We start from the raw sequence: 6,668 nt of genomic DNA, 5'->3' as shown, positions 1-6,668 counted from the left end.
TGTGTACTCAGGTTTTATATTTAAAAAAGTACCCAGGAGTGAAATTCAGCAGACTCGTGTCAACAGTGAAAAGTATTATCATCATACAAATCTGAGAGTTGAAATGAAGTATGTTAATTATCCTTCTACAGATCAGACAGACATTCACTTTTAATTTTCTTTTACAATTTTTTAATAAAAGCTTAATATTACTTCTGCCCCCTCCCTGAAACAAAGCAAATGCCATAAACTCACCAAAAGGAAATCATCCAAGTGTGAATGTAATAGAAGCACTATTCAAATTTATTATGCAAACATAAGAGGGAAAGTTTAATATACAGTATATTGCAGAATAAAACAAATATATTCAGCTGGCATGTAAGTGCTCTTAAATTTTATAATCTGACCTGCATTGTCTACAAGGCACATCTTGAAAATTAAGAACTGTACATCTCATACTGTTGTTATTAATAGCTAATATTTATACAAATACACTTTTATCCCAGAGAATCTAAAAGACCTTTACCTGTTGTATATACTAAGAAAAAATTCACCATGGTAGGCATGTGGTGCAGTAGCTGTTTAACATTATATACTATTTCTTCAGGATAGCAAGTGAAAAATAATATCTAGTTCAAATGGCAGGAAAGAATAAGACCAAAGAGTTGGAATTTGGCCCACTGTAATGACAAAAGGTGGCTTCAGCTGTGTCTACATTATTTACATGTAATGTAAGGAGGACCTGCTATAGTATCCCACAAGAATCAGTGGCCAGAGACCAAGAAGAACAAGTGATGATTGCTCAGTGATGTGAAGCCACATGGTTGTGTTGCTAATCTCACCCTGGCAAAATAGCCAGAAAAGGCTGATAGTTCACTGCTGGTCTACTTCACCTGCATGGACCGATGATATCTTGATTAGCCAACTGATCATTCCCCCATCTCCAAATGAGGTCAGGAGCTTAAGGGACAGAGCCTACATGACCCAGAGTCCTGACTCCTAGCGCTCACCTGTTAACACAGTCTTGCTTCTCACAGTCAATAAAACATTTACCTCTGCAGTGCGTGAGGTTATGTGAAGGAGGACACAGGTTGCATGTAGATTTAGGAAAGCACATACTGACTTACATTACTATCCCTTTGGGCTGATGGAGAGCCAGGCACAAAGGAATGGTGCGGTCTTACCCTTGGTGACCATGTTCATGTGAAAAATGAAGATCTCCTTGGTGCCTATGACAGTCTGTAAATGTGCAGTCTAACAGCCCTAAAAATTCACCTGGCTAACAGGGAATTGTACTGCTGGGCAAATTCCATTGTTCTTTTATTCAGGTAAATAAAATATAAATATCTAAATATAAATTTAAAACAGTCTAATCCTGTAGACAGATGTAATGATGAGGCTGAATAAGTAATTTTCACCTGGTATTTCTTATATGATGAAACACATAGAAGATATGATGTAAGAAAGATTTTTATCTTCCCTACTTATATCCAGGAACAACAGATGAAGGCAGAATTTTAGCCTTACCAGAAAATTAAACTATTTAGGGCATGGATTAACCCTTATTCTATATTGTCTCCACACTTGGCACAAAAAAACTCTGATCCTCTTTGGGAGAGACAGACTGCTATTATAATAGAGATAAATCCTACTTATGTCACAAGTTTTGACAATACTACAACATATTATTGTACATGCATGTATGTAAGTGCTAGCATGGTTTTTATCTTTTTTGTCTCCAAAAATAATATGAAAGCGCCCTTAAAGTATACAGCAAAAAAAGTCATAGCTAAAGGTATGGTACTGTTTCACATTACATGTTAAATTGAAAAAGGCTATTTGTTTTGCGGCATTGTTACAGCAAGATTTGGCAGCATGCTTGAGGTTGTATAAAGAAGCTAATTACTCCTTTTCAATTTCTTTGTGGATTATTTTCCCGTCCACTCACAAAGAATCTTCCTTTTCCTCAAACAGCTCTTCTCTGAAGAGGCCAATAACAGTGTATTCATTAAAAAGCTGCAGTTGGACCATATGAAGAGGCAGCAGCACTTTGGGGCTCTGGAGGCCAAGATAGAGGTCAGTGTATGTCATTTGCCTATAATTTAACTCCTGCACCAGTGCAAAGGGAATTTTTGGAGGCAGATGAAGATTTTCATTTAATTCCTCTGTATGTTTAAAAATACAAAAATGCTCTGTTGTCTCTCCTATTGAGTCATATTTCCCGTTAACAATACCTGAATTAGGGGTCTTTGATAAAGCCTCCATTTATGCCTGATTTGTTGATATCATTTTTGATGAAAATTCAGTATAGATGTGGAGTAAATTTGGGGCTTTCACTTTTTGTGGTTCACTACAGAAAATAGATGCATCCTTGACTGAAAAGTATCATTCGGTATCCTGATTGTTTTGTAATATTATGCCGCTCAATACTTTGAATCAAGACTGGTACTTGCTCTGAGCAGGATCCTCTAACTCGGTGGTTCTCAATCATTTTAGGCTCAAAGCACCCCTTGGAAAATACAAGCTCTTAGTTTTTGTTCATTTTTGACTACAGAAAAATAATACAACAATTCTTTCATTGCAGAGAACCCAGAAAGACCACAACTGGTCAGGATTTTGTTAACGTTATGGATTCCTATTTGAAATTTCTGGGTTTATTTTATGAATCATATTTCCACATCTTACAGTGCTAACATTATGTGACGCTTCACAGCACCCTTGAGAGGCACCCCAAAGTGCTGCAGCACCCTAGTTGAGAATCACTGCTTTAAACTTGAGAAAATCTGGAGTGCAGACCCTCTCTAGATTATCTGCTGAGAATATCCACAGCATGGAGACTTTACCAGTATGCACAGAAAGAACAGCCAGAAGGGGTAGTCCAGGCTGAGAAAGGGAGTGGCTTAAAGAGTGATGCCCTCCAGTGGTGTCCATGCTGGTAGTATGGTCTCAAGTATGGCTGCAAGTTAGAGCAGCTCCTAGAATGTGCCACTGTAACTTGGCAAAAGTCTGGGATAGAAAATCAGCTGGCTACTTGAGAACCATAACTTGGCTGGGACTGCCAAAGCTGGACCCAATAGAGAACCTTCCCCTGTAAACAAAATTTCATCATAGATTGTTGTCCTCAGTTACAATTAAAAGCACATGTTGCTCTGCTGTAGTCTCAGATGGACCTAATTATGTTTTAACCGTATCCATTCTATATAGCCTGAAAGGCAGTGTTTTGCTGCAGTACTTGTCAGAGGCATGGTTAGAACAGAGTTAAGTCTCCTTTGCACTGTGTAACAGTCATGACTCATGACTAACATTCATTGCAGGTAGCCATATTGTAGTTGGTTCACCGGACAATTGTTTTTATAGTGTAGATGGGTCTTAATGTTTGATACCAAACAATAACAAATACAGGCAAAATGGAAGTTTACTGTGTTTTGGGAACTTTGTAGAATTTATGAATTATTTCATACTATCATGTTTATAGCACTTAGTGTCAAGTGAATCTCTCCACCAAGATAAGAATATAAGAGTTTGGATGTTTTTCCTGGAAAAAAACAACTTATCTGAATACTTTCGGTTTGAAAAGTCTGGCTGGGAATCTTGTGAAAACAGGCTATTTTGTGAAGCCACCAATACTTTCTGTTGCCTGTCAAGTCAGAAAAGCTTCAAGAATAGCCATTTCAAATGGTATTTCAGTTTTCCTCCATGAAACTGGAACTAGGAAATGCAGAGGAATGTGAAAAAGTGACTATATTTTATGAGATGCCACTTGTTTTTCAGTATAAAATTTAGGTTCTAGCCTGAAGTCTATTCTGACTCTTTCATATGCTGTTTACTTATCCCCCTGTAGAAACTTGACAATGCTGCCATCCACAGCCAAGATTTTTAACTGGCCTAATGGCATAACAAGAAAAGGAATATTTTGTACTTCTGCAGTATCTTCCATCTAATGAACACAAAAGCACTTTACTTTTGTAAATGAGTGGAGCACCACAACAAACTGTACAGAGATACTATTCCCCTCATTTTACATATGGTGTTGAAGTTGATGTGTATAATGATGTATCCCTTTAAGGCTACCATATTTTAAGCTGAACACTAAGTGGAAGTCCTAGGAACAGAATGCAGACTTTCTGACTCACCATTCAGTGCTTTCGTCACCAGCTCACTTTCTTCCTTTTCACAGGCCCATCTAAAAGGATTTAATAGATTTCATAGACATTAGGGCTGGAAGGGACCTCTGAAGATCATCGAGTCCAACCCCCTGTCCCAGGGGCAGGAAGTCAGCAGGGATCATAGGATCCCAGCAAAATAAACATCCACATCTCTCTTGAAGGCGTTCAAAGTAGGTGCTCGAACCACCTCTGGTGGCAGTATATTCCAAACCTTGGGGGCTCGGACAATAAAGAAGTTCTTCCTTGTGTCCAGCCTGAAACGGTCATGGAGGAGTTTATGACCGTTCGACCTTGTCATCCCTTGGCTCACTTTACTAGCTGCAACATCACATTGAAGGCTCATGTTCATCTTGTGGTCAATCATGACCCCCCAGTCCCTTTCACTCATAGTGCTATCCAGCGTAGCACTGCTGAGCCAATAAGGATGCTGCAGGTTTTTCTTCCCAAGGTGGAAAACCTTACATTTTTCAGTGTTAAACACCATCAGGTTCTCATCTGCCCATTTCCTGAGCCTGTCAAGGTCAGCCTGGATCTCCCTGCTGTCCTCAGGTGTGGATGCTTTATCCCAGAGTTTGGTATTGTTGGCAAACTTGGTCAGTCCGCTTCTGATACCAATGTCCACATCATTAATGAAGATGTTAAATAGTGTAGGCCCAAGGACAGAGCCTTGAGGGACCCCACTAGTCACAGGGCACCACAACGATTGACTTCCATCAACCACCAACCTCTGGGTCCTACCACGGAGCCAATTCCCCAGCCAGTGGATCATGGTGAGGCCGAGGCCACAGTTAGCCAGTTTTGCTAAGAGGTGATCGTGGGATACCAGAGCAAAGGCTTTTTTAAAGTCAAGATATATGACATCAATCTCTTCTCCCTTGTCCAGGTGATAGGTCACCTGATCATAAAAGGAAATAAGATTGGTCAAGCAAGACCTACCAGCAACAAACCCATGCTGGCTATCCCTCAGGATGTTGCCATCGGCCAGTCTGTTAAGAATGGCCTCTTTGATAATCTTTTCTAAGACCTTCCCCAGGATACAGGTCAGGCTGATGGACCTGTAGTTTGCTGGATCCACTTTCCTCCATTTCTTGAAGATAGGCACCACATTGCCTTCTCCCAATCTTTGGGCACTTCACCTGAGCACCAGAAGTTCTCAGAGATCCGTGCCAGGGGCCGAGGTATGATGCTAGCCAGCTCCTTGAGTACCCTGGGGTGTAAACTGTCAAGGCCGGCTGACTTGAAGGTATCCAGCCTCTCAAGGTGTTCCTTCACAAGATCAGTATTGATGGAGGGTAAGGAATCTTCCTCACCCGGGCCTCCCTGTCCCGTAACGGGCAGGGGCATCCCATGGGACTGGTGAAAGACCGACAAAAATTACCCATTTAGCAAGTTGGCATTTTCCTGGGTGTCAGTTGTCCCATCTGGTTTAGCAGGGGTCCAATGTTGCCCTTGCTTTTCCTCCGGCTCCCCACATATCTAAAAAAGGACTTTTTATTGTCCTTGATACTTGTAGCTAGTTGGAGTTCCATTGCAGCCTTGGCTTTCCTGGTTTCCTGCCTGCAGGTCCGGACCAGTGCAGAATATTCCTCCTTGGAGGTGGATCCAGTCCTCCATCCTTTGTAGGTCTGTCTTTTTAGATGCAGGAGGTCTGCTAGTTCTGTGGAGAGCCAAGGAGGCTGCTGTGCCCTTTTGCTGCCTTTCCTCTGAGATGGAATAGACTTTGCTTGTGCATCCAGGATTGCTCCTTTAAGGAGCAACCACTCATCCTGAACTCACCTCCCCTTTGGTATGTGGCCCTTTAGGGCCTCACTGACAAGCCTCCTGAGCTTGTCAAAGTCAGCTTTCCTGAAGTTGAGGACTTCTGTACTGCTGACTTACTTGCCAGCTTTATGGTGGATGGTGAAGGTGATCAGCTCATGGTCACTGTCACCCAGCTTCCCTTTGATCGTTAGGTCGCTGATTAGGTCATCCCCTGTTGCCAGAACCAGGTTGAGCAGCGCTTTGCCTCTTGTCAGCCCATAGACTTCTTGCATCAGATACAGCTCATCCACACATGAGAGAAAGCTTTGCAACTGCTCGGATTTGGCTGAGCACTCTTCCCATGAGATGTCTGGGTAGTTGAAGTCTCCCATGACAACCATGCACTGGGAGCATTCGGCCTCAGCCAATTCCCTGGAAAACTCCTGGTCAAGCTCTTGTTCCTGGGTAGGAGGACTGTAGTAGACTTCCACCATTGTGTTCTTCTCTGGGGGGGACCTCGGGGTGCGGGGGCATGATGGGCTTACACCCGTGCATGTCACACCACTCCTGGGGCCAAACTGATATTTATGAAGGATATTTATGAAGGGATTGCAACCATTAAGTATTTCATGTTTTTGCCAGATCTGTTTTTTGGGGAAAGGGAGGGATGTCATTTGTAAAGTATAAATGGATCTATCTTCTATATTGTTCTGCCCTATCTCTTTGTGTGGGCACGCTAGAGATTTTGCATGAGAATTCATTAAATGAATCTTGTATCTGATA

The sequence above is a fragment of the Alligator mississippiensis genome, chromosome 4 (assembly GCF_030867095.1).
Source record: "Alligator mississippiensis isolate rAllMis1 chromosome 4, rAllMis1, whole genome shotgun sequence".
Lineage (NCBI taxonomy): Eukaryota > Metazoa > Chordata > Crocodylia > Alligatoridae > Alligator > Alligator mississippiensis.
Note: the sequence above shows the minus strand (reverse complement) of the source record.